The following is a 13,649-nucleotide window of genomic DNA, read 5'->3' on the forward strand; positions in this document are numbered from 1 at the left end:
AGATAAGTGATCAAAGTCGATATCTCCAATAAAACATATCAACATCATGTACCCTCAAAAGCACCACCTCTGTGCTATTCTTCCAAATAATGCAAAATGTCATGAGAAAACATTAGAATAGACCCAAGTTGAGTGCCTTTCTATGAGGCAATGACCCAGTGTTCTTCAATGGTGATAAGGACATGGAAGTCTGAAGGACTTTTGTAGAAGGAGGAGATTAAGGAGACATGACAAGTGAATGCAGTGTGGTGTCAGTTCATGGGAGAAGAGGCAAAATCTGAATAAACTCTGTGTGTTGGTTAAAAGCGGTATGCCAAGCGTTAACTTCTTAGTTTTCTTAGTTTTGCACCCCTTCTATAGATCTAGAACACAAAAAGAGAGCCAGGTTGATAAGAAGTGGCCATAAATGGTGATTTATTTATTTCATTTTTATTTTTTAAAGATTTTTATTGATTTATTCATGAGAAACACATAGAGAGAAAGAGGCACAGACAGAGGCAGAGGGAGAAGCAGGCTCCATGCAGGGGGCCCGATGTGGGACTCGATCCTGGGTCCCCGGGATCACGCCCTGGGCCGAAGGCCACGTTAAACCGCTGAGCCATCCGGAATGCCCCATAAATGGTGCTTTAGAGGCAAAGAGGAGAGGTCTTCCACGGGTAGTATCAACAGCCATGGGCAGCTAAAATTTCTGAACACTTCCCTAGATATACTCAAGTGTTTTAAACACTGTTTCATTCAAACCTCACAACAAACCTATGAGGCATATACCATTATTTTCCTGCTCTAAGAATGGGAAACTAAGAATGAACAATTTTAAATTACTCTGCTGAGATCACGTAACTGTAGTTGAACTCACTTCATGTTTCTGGATTCAGTACACTTAACCTGCCAACACTGGTCACCTGAATTAACAGAAACCGGGGAGAAATCCAGATTTCCTTTTCTAGGGTTCATCTTGGTTTGTGCATTCTCTCAAAGTTCACACTTCAGCAGATTATTTATCCCCTGCAACTGTTTTGGTTCTTTTTGGCAGTCCTACCAGTTCATAGCTTGTTGGCACGTGGGTAGCACGTGGTATCAATAGATGCTGAAATTCTTCATCAGATTCTGTTTTATTGTATTTGCTCAGTGCAATATAGGATTGTGGACCTATAATACTGACTGTGACAATCAGAAACAGTCCATACAATCCTCGAATCAGTATGTTATGTCCTAGGGGATTTATGAAATGCAAGACATTATGAAGCAAAATATTGTAATGTTACTGAAATTAATCCCTTAAAAACATATACATTCTACAACCTTCTTCACATACAATGAAATATAAAAGACATAACATTCTTGAAATCTGTGCTCATCTTTATTTTCACTAGATATAATTTGCCTCAAATAGTTTATGCTTACCTATTTGAGATCCTTTTCTGGGTTTCCTAGACAGGTGATGGATGCTGATGTCTGTTTTCGCTTTTGGCTCTTATTACCAAATCTTAGTATTTGCATGAATATGCACTCAGTGTATAGACGTTTAGTATTGATTATTTTACAATTGATTTTTCTTGAAGCTTTTGCTTCCCTCCATTAAATACATGCTCTGGCAATGTCAACTCAGGATATTAGTTTTAATCATCAAATATCCCCACTTAAATGGGATACGCATGCTGTGCAAATTATCTGCTGCAATTTTTTGGAATAGCCTATTTATTTATTTATTTATTTATTTATTTATTTGGTTAGTTCAGTGATTAAACATTAGGAAATATCTCTTGATTCCATTGACTTTTTCAGGATTGTGTGTCTAAATATCTCAAAACATACAAATTTGCCTTTTAACTTGTCATACCTGGGGCAGCCCGGGTGGTTCAGCTGTTTAGTGCCACCTTCGGCCCAGGGCCTGATCCTGGAGACCCAGGATCGAGTCCCACGTCAGGCTCCCTGCATGGAGCCTGCTTCTCCCTCTGCCTGTGTCTCTGCCTCTCTTTCTCTGTGTTTCTCATGAATAAACAAGTAAACTATTTATAAAAAAAAAAAACTTGTCCTACCTGGTTTGTATTTGGATTTCTCTAGTGTGGTCTGGAGCAGCAGTGACAGGCGAAATTCATCTATGGAATGAGCATTAGCTATTTAGGGAGTATCAGTCTCATCCTGGTTCTAAGGACAAAGAGCAGCAAGATCTAATGTGACATATGTCATGATTGGAAGCCGAAGTGGCAACTTGCATGTATTAGCCACCATGAAAGGTGTGTAATTTTTATATTTTCTTATTTAAAATCTCATTTCTAAGTCATTTAATAGAATTTGAATGTTACAGTCTACCTAGGTCAATTTTGTATTATACAGTTGGAAATTTTAATTGTCTGATAACAAAAACTGTTTCTACTGTATTGTGACAAAAGTCTAAGATGCAGTGGCCTGGGTCAGTCTCTGAGCCATGTTTATTGCTGTTAATGGAAGGAGCCAAGGCCAATTACTGCCTGAACGAGGGGAATGTCAACTTCTCAGCCACAGCACGGTATACTGAAAAAGGCCAAGTTCATAAATAGAAAGGAGAAAAATGTCAAAGTGGACCAGCAGCTAGGGTTTCTTTACCCATCTCCAAGAAGGAAAAATGTCATTTATCTTTTCCTAATTATGATCTGTCTCCATCTGATCCCAGCTGATTTTGCTCCTAATGGATGGTGCTTCTCTTATATCCACACACAAAAAATTGGAAAAAGGAGAATGATAGTACCCATCCTGAAGGACTCTTCCAACAATTTCATGAGATTATATATGCAAAATACTTAGCATGGTCCCAGACATATTGTAACAAGCCAATCAATGCCAGCTGTTAATACCATTATTGTACCTACCAAAGCCTTATGGTAGCGTAATATATTATGATTCAGCCATTTCCTTAATCCTGTATCACTGCAACAGCCCTGGAATACCCCACTGGATCTTAAGGATTTTTCTTTATTCATATTGATTTTCTTACATTAACACTTTCTTTATTACTAGCTGTCACAAATTTTCAGTGATTTTCTCTTGTCTAACAAATTAAACCTAAGCTCTTAGAGGCAAAGCTAAACACTGTTCCAAAATAATCCAATTAAGAAATGGGCAGAAGATCTGAATAGACACTTTTTCAAAGGAGACATCCAGATGGCCAATGGACACATAAGAAAGATGCTCCCCATCACTCATCTCAGAGAAATGCAAATCAAGACTATAGTGACATCCTGCCACACACCTGTCAGAATGGCAAGTATTAAAAAGATAAGAAAAAGCAAGTATTGGCAAAGATGTGTGGAAAAGGGAACCCTCTTTGTGCTGTCGGTAGGAATGTAAACTGATGCAGCTGCTATGGAACACAGTATGGAGACCTTCCAAAAATTAAAAAAAAATAGCTTGCCATGTGTGCGTGTGCAAACACAGACACACATGTATACAGACACGCACCCACACAATTTAATATTACTCACCCATGAAAAGAGGAGATATCTTCATTTGTGACAACATGGGTGGACCCAGAGGGTATTATGCTAAGTGAAATAATATAGAAAAAGACAAATACCATATGATTTCATTTATATGTGGAATCTAAAAAACAAAACAAAGGAGCAAACCCTACAGAAACAGAAACAGAGGACAAATTTGTGGTTGCCAGAGAGAAGGGGGCTGGGCAAAATAGGTGAAGGAGATTAAGAGGTACAAACCTCCAGTTGTGAAATAAATAAGTCCTGGGGATGGAAAGTACAGCACAGGGAATAGAGTCAATAATACTTAGTAACTTTGGATGGTGGTGGGTGGTAACTACATTTTATCATGGGGACCACGGTGATTCAACCTGGAGCAGATGGTGTTTGCTCTGAGCTGAGGCTGGAAGGACAAGCCATGGGAAGTGCTCGTAGGGGTATTAAACTAACTGTTGCTTTGTTCTCGTGGGCCTGGAGGACTCTGGAAAGCTGAATGTCGTCGGCTCCCAGATCTTTTCTCCTGGCACCCCCTCCTGCTGATGTGCTAGGAGTGGGTCTCAGCTTTTCCTGCCTAGGCACGTGGATGTTTTCTCAGGGACCCTGGGTAGGAATCACTCATCCAGTTTCTGGATTTCTCTTAAAAGGAACTGGGTCATGTTTAGCTAATTATTTGGTATGTCCACAAGAGGATCTTCTGATCCCACTACGTCGCTGTTCACTCAAGAAGCGATGACCTCTGAGAATATTGTATAAAATATACCTCAAATGACTCCAAATCATCAAAAATCGTTAAATACTGTTAACAATTGTCTAAGAACACTGAACAGTCTACATGAAAAAGGTTTCCATCAGGAAAGGTAAAAATACACGTTAAACACGTTAAATTGCTCAGCTTAAACATCCGGAGAGCAAGCCCCTGTCCCCTCAAGTGGGCTGGTCCATGCTTTTACTGAACAGGTGCATTCACTTCAGAGCTGAGACGTTACTTCATCTCTACCCTGCCCTGAAGTTCTTCTGAGATGGAGACAAGCTCCCTGGGTGTACATTTCAAGCTTCTACATGGAAACAAATATTGTTGCATTTTTCCTCAGGTCTTCAGAACTCCAAATATGAACATATTGGTTCCCTCTTCCTCCTCCTCCTCCTTCTTTTATAAGTATGCCAGTGTTGATCCAAGTTGGGGCTTTAGGACTATGCATATGAACAGGAGATAAACTGACCAATTGCGTGTGTTGCTTTAATTTTTTTTGTTTGTATAACCATTCTTTAATATATTTTGAAGGTGTGAGTTGTATTTTTAGTAAAAAATATGGTCATTCATATGCTGGTGGGATGTACCTTCATCACCAGCGTCATCGATGTACATTTGGATCAGGAAATGCCAACTGCTAAAAGCTAGGAGGAAATGGATTCAGAATCAGGGCAAGAAAAACCTTAAGGTTCTAATTATAACTTTTGTGATCTTACTGGGCCAATCTTGCAGAATTCAAGTCCTGAAACCTCAGTATGGTGGGGTCAGTGAAACAGCTTATGTGAGCATCTTGGCAATTTTTTAAATGCCACAAGAATGATTTGATCGTTTTTGCTTATGATCTAGGCATTTGCAACCTTCAGTAGGTGACCAGTCAACCAATATATAAAGCTAATGAGAATTATTCTGATTTGTGATTCCCTATGAACGATTTTCAGGGTGAGATGAGAAATCAGAAAGAATCTACTCTTAGTTATAAATTAGTAGCATCTGAAATTCTTCTTTCTTGAATTCACTTTTCATCTTTATCTTGTGACATTGCTAGAAATTCCCAGAATATTATCTCCTAATGTGGGCAGGACAAATCCTTGTTAAACAAATACTAGTTTTTGGAAGGGATAATACCTAAAATAATGTTGTGAAATAAAGAAAATGACTAAAACAGTCTCGATGAATAGGGTTGTAATGGGAAGTAGAGTTGGGTGTCTAATGCTTGGATTGTCCCGATTTGGGCAGGAGGTGGTCTGGTCCTGTGAACACGGGAGGAAAAGTATTAGAGACCCACAGAACAATGTGTCCTCTCAATGGAGTCATCTAAATAAAATAGATTTGGGAAGCAAATACTTTGTCTAACATTTGAAGACAGATCTTAGACAACAACAAAGCATTGAATATATAGGACATATTGTATATATAGTTACTTCTAGAAGAAATGGTATTTTGGGGGTAGATTATATAGATTGGAGAACTGTACACAAATTAATTTCATACTTTCATTCACATAAAGTTCCAAGTCTAGTTTATGGTGTTAGGAGTCAGGATACTATCCTTGGGGACGTAGTAACTGAACACAGCAGGGGGAGGTCCCCGGTGCTGGTGATTGTCTTATTTCTGATCTCACTCCCCTATCCATTCTGGAAACACATGGACTGTGCATATGATTTGAGGACTTGTCTGCATCTAATGTTATACCTCACAAATTTGAGGAAAATGTAAGCGAGCCATGAGAAACAAAGTCTCCTGCAACACCCTGTACGAGGTCCTGCATGGGAACCAGTGCAAGCACCAGAAGTTTCTGGAGATGGTGGAGCTGCAGATCGGCCTGAAGAACTATGACCCTCAGAAGGACAAACGCTTCTCGGGCACCATCAGGCTTAAGTCCACCCCCCGCCCCAAGTTCTCCGTGTATGTTTTGGAGGACCAGCAGCACTGTGATGAGGCCAAGGCAGTGGACATTCCCCACATGGACATTGAAGCGCTGAAGAAACTCAACAAGAATAAAAAACTAGTCAAGAAGTTGGCCAAGAAGTATGATGCCTTTTTGGCTTCAGAATCTCTGATCAAGCAGATCCCACGAATCCTGGGTCCAGACCTGAATAAAGCTGGCAAGTTCCCTTCCTTGCTGACCTACAATGAGAACATGGTGGCCAAAGTGGAGGAATTGAAGTCCACCATCAAATTCCAGATGAAGAAGGTGCTATGTCTGGCAGTGGTGTTGGCCACGTGAAGATGACGGAAGATGAGCTCATGTACAACATCCATTTAGCTGTCAATTTCCTGGTGTCCTTGCTCAAGAAGAATTGGCAGAACGTCCGGGCTTTGTACATCAAGAGCACCATGGGCAAACCCCAGTGCCTTCGCTAACGGTTTAATAAATCCTAGTGCTACCGTAAAAAAAAAAAAAAAAAAAAAAAAAAATTGAAGAAATGAAGAAAGATTCCATTGCTAAAAATGTTTGGAAAATAATGTTCCATAAGAAACTGTCTTTTAATTTGTTAATATAATGTTTAACATAATTTCATTTTCTAAAACAAATTGCTTGATACATTTCAATTCTTAAATTATTCTGCACAGTGGGAAAACTTCTACAAATTAGAATACTGGAGACCTTCCAAAAAGATAACTTGTAAAAAATTGAAAAACTACCCTAAAAATATCAGTCTATTTGCTTTAGACTCTTCTGATAGGCAGCTTTAAACAAGTTTTCCATTCTTGAATTAATAATGTACTTCTTAAATATACTTATTGTTATAAATCTGAAAAGATGTTTTATCTTCCACCTAACACAATTTAACATCTTCACACATCAACTTTGTTGTGTTTTAATAGCTTAGGCACATTTCAATAATGTTGGGTTTTATTTTGTGATTTCATTACAAAACAGCTTGTGCAAACCAAATTCAAACAATCTTTTTATTTAAAATTCCATCTGAAAATTCATTTCTGGGTTTTAGTTTTTCTTTAAAAAGAAGCAAACATTTAGCCATGGCTAAATGAGCCATGGCTCACAAAATGTAAGAAAAAAAAAGTAAAAAAAAAAAAGAAAAAAATAGTTCATTTTGTCTTTCCACCAAAATTCCTTTGTTTTACAAAAAAAATGTTTTCAAACTTTAATTGATATAATCATACTATCTTAGAAGGAAATTTTGCTTTGTTTTGCTTGGTTTGATTTTGAATTTTAATGGGTAGTCTAATTTTTTAAAGATTTAAAAAATATTTGTTATCTAGATTAAAACTTTATTAGAAACTGTATGGAAATCAGAATCATAAACTCTGAGTTCTAGTGCTATTTTTACCATTAAATTTCTCTGGGCACCCATTTCCTTGCTGGTCTCAGCGTCCCCCAAAGTTGAGTCTTTCCCATAGGCAGTCTCTGATTCAGCCTCCCACCAAGTTCTAGGCCTGACTTTTTCATGACTGTTGACACACTGTGGAGTCCTACTGGAGTCACCTCACCCTATCGCACATACTTTGTAGGGTTCTGAGGGGTGAGAACTGGTTCAAGGGGAAAGGTCACTTGAGTCTTCTACGATAAACCATTTACAATGTCACACATTTTTGTCCCATGTCCCTCAAAATTCAGCGTGCTCCAAATCTCGATCTATCTCCCTAATTGAGCAATGTCTAGTCCACCTGTGACCTCTCTCATGTGCACAATCATGCTCAAAGTTGAGGTGCCTGTCTTCCTGTCTATGACAGTGAAAGGGGTACGAGGAGAATCCCCTCCTCTTATGAAAACACAGACGTATTCAGCCACAGGAGAGGAAGGGCATGGACAGCACACTTTAGATAGATGGCTGAGTTTAAAGATATTTCATAATGAATCTCAAGTTGTTTGTCTTTTAGGATAAAAATGGATAATGGGCTAATGAGGTGCTGGGTATTGCTCCTTCTCAGCAACAACTGTATTTGGAGCAGAGCTATGCTTTGAAATCAGTAGTTTTTGGTTTGGATTACCAGCCAAAATTATTCAGTAGGAAAAGAATCCCATTTTTTACACATCAAGAATATTATGGCACATGGATAAACTAAGTATACCTTTCTATGTTTTGATCTCCCACAGTGTTAAAATAGAATTTTGATGACTTTACTATTTCTTATGTTCCTCTCCACCCAGAGGTGATGATGATGATGATGATGATGATGATGATTTGTGTTAGGAATACATCAACCACCACAACCTGAAAAGAATATGAGGAAAATAGGGTGACAGGAGAGCATGAGTTTTCTCCTGGGCATTTACAAATAACTCACAGAAGTAACTGTCACTAAAAGTAGAAAAGATAGTTTAGGACATATTATTGATGATATTGATGACTATAAAATTCTAAATAGCTTTTGAGATTGTTTTTATTTGAAAATAATTTCAAACTTAAAAGGAGATTCTAAGTGTAGTACAGAAACATTCTTATCCACTTTACCAGATGCACTTATTAACATTTTACTGATTTTGCTTTATGATTTTTGCTCTATCATTATTTATCAATCTATTGTAATTTATCATCATATTTCTGTCTCTGTCTATAGTAAGCAGAATTCTAAAAATCCCTCCTTCCAGCTCCCAGGTTCCTGTTTCTTGGTCATTCGATCAAACGTTAATATAGGTGCTGCTGCTATGAAGAGATTTTGCAGCTGTAATTAAAGTCCTAAGTCCTTTAACCTTGAGATACAGACCTTACCCTGGTAGATCTTATATGATCACGTGAGCCCTCTAAAAGTCAGAAGTCGGAGAGAGTAGAAAGGGGATTAGAAAGACTCAAAGCGTGAGAATTCAGTGTGTTGTTGTGGATTTGAACCCAGTTGTACACAAAGGAATGTGAGTGGCTCTAAAGACCTAAGATTTTCCTGGCTGACAGGAGGGAGGAATGGCCCTTCCTATGCTCTTACAACCAGAACTAGCTTATAAGTGTCGTATTCACAATACTCTTATTTTTCTGAATCATTCGTGAAAATTATATCCCCTCCCTGGATATGTCATTGGGTGGTTCTTAAGAATAAGAGTACTCTCGTAGTTATCAACTGAAGCACATTTATCTTTGATATAACAGTTTTATCAAATATGTTATTTATAGTCCAGTTTTTGACCTAATAATGTTCTTGGTGGCATTTTATTTTTATTCTAGGGAGCATCTCTGCTACATCCGTGGGCACATCCCTATTACTTTTTTGAGTGGTTCTTTATTTTCTAATATAATAATATGACCAGACTCATCTTATCTATACAGAAACTTGACTTGGCATCAACCCTTTCCCAAGAATACTTTAGAACCTTAGATATTTTAACTGAAGGGATTATATTGAGATTGTGCTGTAAGAACATCCCAGACATTATTTGTATCCATATGTTATCCATTTATTCAGTGTCCATGGCACTGTGATATTTATTTCTGAATTGGAGCAAGCTTAGTCACTGGTAATCAGTGAATGTATTAATAATAGTAATAGCAGTTGTCACTTATTGAATGTTTTCTTGTGCCAAACACTATGCTTAGGATGTGTATATTTCATTCCATTGATCATGCCTTGTCCTTGAGAATTATAATAATTTTATTAAAGTTCAACATGGTCAAATTACCAGCTCATGGTCACACAGGACAGAACCAACTCCAAATATCATGTTTTTAGTGCTACATACTGTGGCACTTCTTTTAGAAGTAATTCATCCTCTAGAGACATACGAATGCATATACACTGTGTGCATGTGGTAAAAATAGATAGAAACATGGATAGAGAGATGAGAGATGATTGATACATAGATAGACGATAGATAATAGATGCATAGGTAGATAGAAACATAGAAGCATAGATATAAATATAGATAGATGATAGAAAGATAAATAATAGAAACAGATGATGATAGATAATAGAAATAGATATAGATAGATGATAGATAGATAGATAGATAGATAGATAGATAGATAGATAGATAGTTGTTAGATAGAGGCCTAGGAGGTATACGGATTTTAGGCACTCATGGGAAACATGTAAGTCTTTATTTATTTATTTATTTATTTATTTATTTATTTATTTATTTATTTATATTTTTAAAGGTTTTATTTATTTATTCATGAGAGACACAAAGAGAGAGGCAGAGACACAGGCAGAGAGAGAACCCAATGTGGGACTCGATCCCGGGACTCCAGGATCACACCCTGGGCCAAAAGCAGATACTCAACCAGTGAGCCACTCAGGCATCCCTACATTTAAGTTTTTAAAAGGGTTACCTGTTTTTATTGCCTGAGAACAAGACTCTATGTATCATAAAGGAAAACTATTATTTAGTTTTTATGTTATCATGTATGGACACTACAGAGAATGATAATTTGCTAATACTTATCCAGAGAAGGTATTTCTCTGTATATGCATTATTTATGTCTTAATCCACAGCTAGTGATACTTTCAATTCAAGTGAAGGTATTTATATAGGATTTCGAAAACTGGGGATTAGTATCAGACACAAATGGATTGTTTTTTAAATGCATGTAGTCTTTGAATTTACCATTTTAAAACTCAATACACAGATTAATAGTGGGATGTATATTAATTTGTGCAAGGAAGAATGTCCAGAGTGTTTGAGAGTAGTACTTCTGGAGGGCTGGTCATGGACCACCATGAGATGTGAACTGTTTGTCACTGGCTCACATGATGAGTTTAGAAAGTGAGAATAGGCACTTGGAAACTGTTACTGAAATTACCATTGTCATTATACATATGCATGAGGTCATTTTCCTAATACTTTATTATATTTTGGGACGCCTGGGTGGCTCAGCGGTTGAGCATCTGCTTTCAGCTCAGGACATGATTCCAGTGTCTGGGATCAAGTTCCACATCCAGATCCTTGCTTCTCCTTCTGCCTATGTCTCTGCCTCTCTCTCTGTGTCTCTCATGAAAATAAATAAAACCTTAAAAAAATACTTTGTTATATTTTTAAAAGTATCAGTCCACCATGGGTTGGAACTGAAACAACACACACACACACACACACACACACACACACACACACACACAAGATCCTAGATTGCAGAGTTTGTAAAGTAATAATCTACAGAATACAAAATTCAGTCCAAACTAAAGGTTCACCTGAAATATCGAGGCCACAAAATATTTAAAAAATTATATATGGCTGTCTGTTACTTAGCCTTTCTATTTGAATGTCTCATTTTCCTTTTTTCTCTAAGAATTATATTTATGTATATAAAAAATAAGATTCTTACTCCCTAACTGCCAAATCTCCTTGGCTTCTTCTCAGCTCAATTGTTGGACAAAACTCAATTTCTATATCAATATTTTAAAAAGGTCATTGTTACCCATGCTTCATAGCTTCTTCTGAATTTAATTCAAAGTCTGCATCATAGTGTCAGGACAGCAGAGAACTAGTTCTTGTCTAATTCACAAGCTCTTTTGCAATTTAGAACTTGAGAAACATCAAGGACACAGAGTTCACTGAGAAAATTAACCACTGTCTTGTGAATAAAGTGCATACATAAAGCACCCAGTGATACCAAATTGAGTTAGGCAGTTGGCAGGATGAGGGATCAATAGCATCTTGGCCTGTTGATGAGAAATGCTGACTGATTTGTGGCATCATGGTGAGCTCTAGACACCACTCACAGTATTTTTTATTATTTTTCCTATAAAACCATAACATGATCATCATATACAAATTTAGAATTATAGAAAGCCATCATGATTAAAATGAGAATCACATGTATTCTTACCACCTAACATAGCTGTTTGCAAGATTGTATCCAGTCAAAGGTATGTGTGTTATTGGTGTTATGTACGTACATACATTTTTTTCCCTTGGGATTCATTTTTCCCCCTATTTCTTTTTTTTAATAAATTTATTTTTTATTGGTGTTCAATTTACCAACATACAGAATAACACCCAATGCTCATCCCGTCAAGTGCCCCCCTCAGTGCCCATCACCCATTCTCCCCCACCCCCCCGCCCTCCTCCCCTTTCCCCCTATTTCTAAATTGAAGTATAATTGACACACAATGTTACATTAGCTTCAGGTGTACAACATAGGGTCTTGACAGGTCTATACATTATGCTATGCTCACAAGGGTAGCTACCATTTGTCACCACACAAGGCTATTACAATGCATGGACAATGTTCCTGGTACTGTACCATTCAACCCTGTGACTCATTCTTCTCGTAACTGAAAGCCTGTTCCCCCCTCCCCTCCATCCCTTTCATCCATCCCCTGCTTCTGCTCTGGCAACCATCTCTTTGTTCTCTATATTTATGGGTCTGTTTCTCCCTTTGGCTTATTCATGTGTTCCTTCACGCGTTTTGTTTTTTTAGATTCCACATTTAAGTGAAATCAAGTGATATTTGTCTTTGTCTGACTTATTTCACTTAGCATACTACACTCTAGCTCCATCCATGTTGTTACAAATGGCAAGATCTCATTTTTTCTTATGCCCGAGTAACATTTTATATATGCCAGGTCTTGATCCATTCATCTATTTTTGAACCCTTGGGTTGCTTCTACATTTTGGCTATTATAAATAATGCTGCAATAAACAGGTGTGAATATATCTTTTCAAATTAGTGTTTTCATTTTCTTTGGGTAAATCCAAGTAGTGGAATTACTGGATCGCATGTTAATTCTATTTTTAATTTTTTGCAGAACCTCCATACTTGTTTTCCACAGTGGCTGTACCAATTTGCATTCCTACTAACAGTGCAGCAGGGTTCCTTTTTTTTTCTTCACATTCTCACCAACACTTGCTATTGCTTATCTTTTCGATACTAGACATTCTGACAGGTGTAAGATTTTGATTTGCATTTTCCTAACGATGACTAATGTTGAACATCTTTTCGTGTGTCTGGTGGCCATCTTGACGTCTTCTTTGGAAAAAAAAGTCTATTCAGGTCCTATGCCCATTTTTAATTGGACTATTTGGGTTTTTTTTGTTTTTTGTTTTTTGTTTTTTTTGTATTGAGATGTGTAAATTCTTTACCTATTTTGCATGTTAACCCTTTATCAGATATATCATTTGCAAATATCTTCTCCCATGCAGTAAGATGTCTTTTTGTTTTGATGATGGTTTCCCTTGCTGTGTAAAAGCTTTTCATTTTGAGATAGTCCCAGTAGTTTGTTTTTGCTTTGATTTCCCTTGCATAAGGAGACATATCTAGAAAAATATTTCTATTATTGATGTTAAAGAGATTACTACCCATATTTTCTGCTTGAAGTTTTATGACTTCAGGTCTCACATTTAGGTCTTTAATCCACTTTGAATTTATTTTGTATATGGTTTGAGAAAGCTGTGTATGCTTGGGATAGCGGTCCAGTTATCCCAACTTCATTTTTTTGAAGAGGTTGCCCTTTCACCATTGCATATTCTTACCTGCTTTGTCATAAATTAATTGACCATGAAGGTGTGGGTTTATTTCTGGGTCCTCACTTTGATCAATGTCTGTTTTTGT

At 37.3% G+C, this 13,649-nt stretch overlaps 1 long non-coding RNA gene and 1 pseudogene across 1 annotated transcript in view; one reads left to right on the forward strand and one right to left on the reverse strand.

Moving 5' to 3' along the window:
- The window catches only part of LOC144299281 (uncharacterized), a 325,504-nt gene that overhangs the window by 159,019 nt on the left and 152,836 nt on the right, over positions 1-13,649 (reverse strand). The window lies entirely within an intron of this gene.
- LOC144299268 (large ribosomal subunit protein uL1 pseudogene) lies at positions 5,930-6,582 on the forward strand (annotated as a pseudogene).

Source organism: Canis aureus, chromosome 27, assembly GCF_053574225.1.
Source record: "Canis aureus isolate CA01 chromosome 27, VMU_Caureus_v.1.0, whole genome shotgun sequence".
Taxonomy (NCBI): Eukaryota; Metazoa; Chordata; class Mammalia; order Carnivora; family Canidae; genus Canis; species Canis aureus.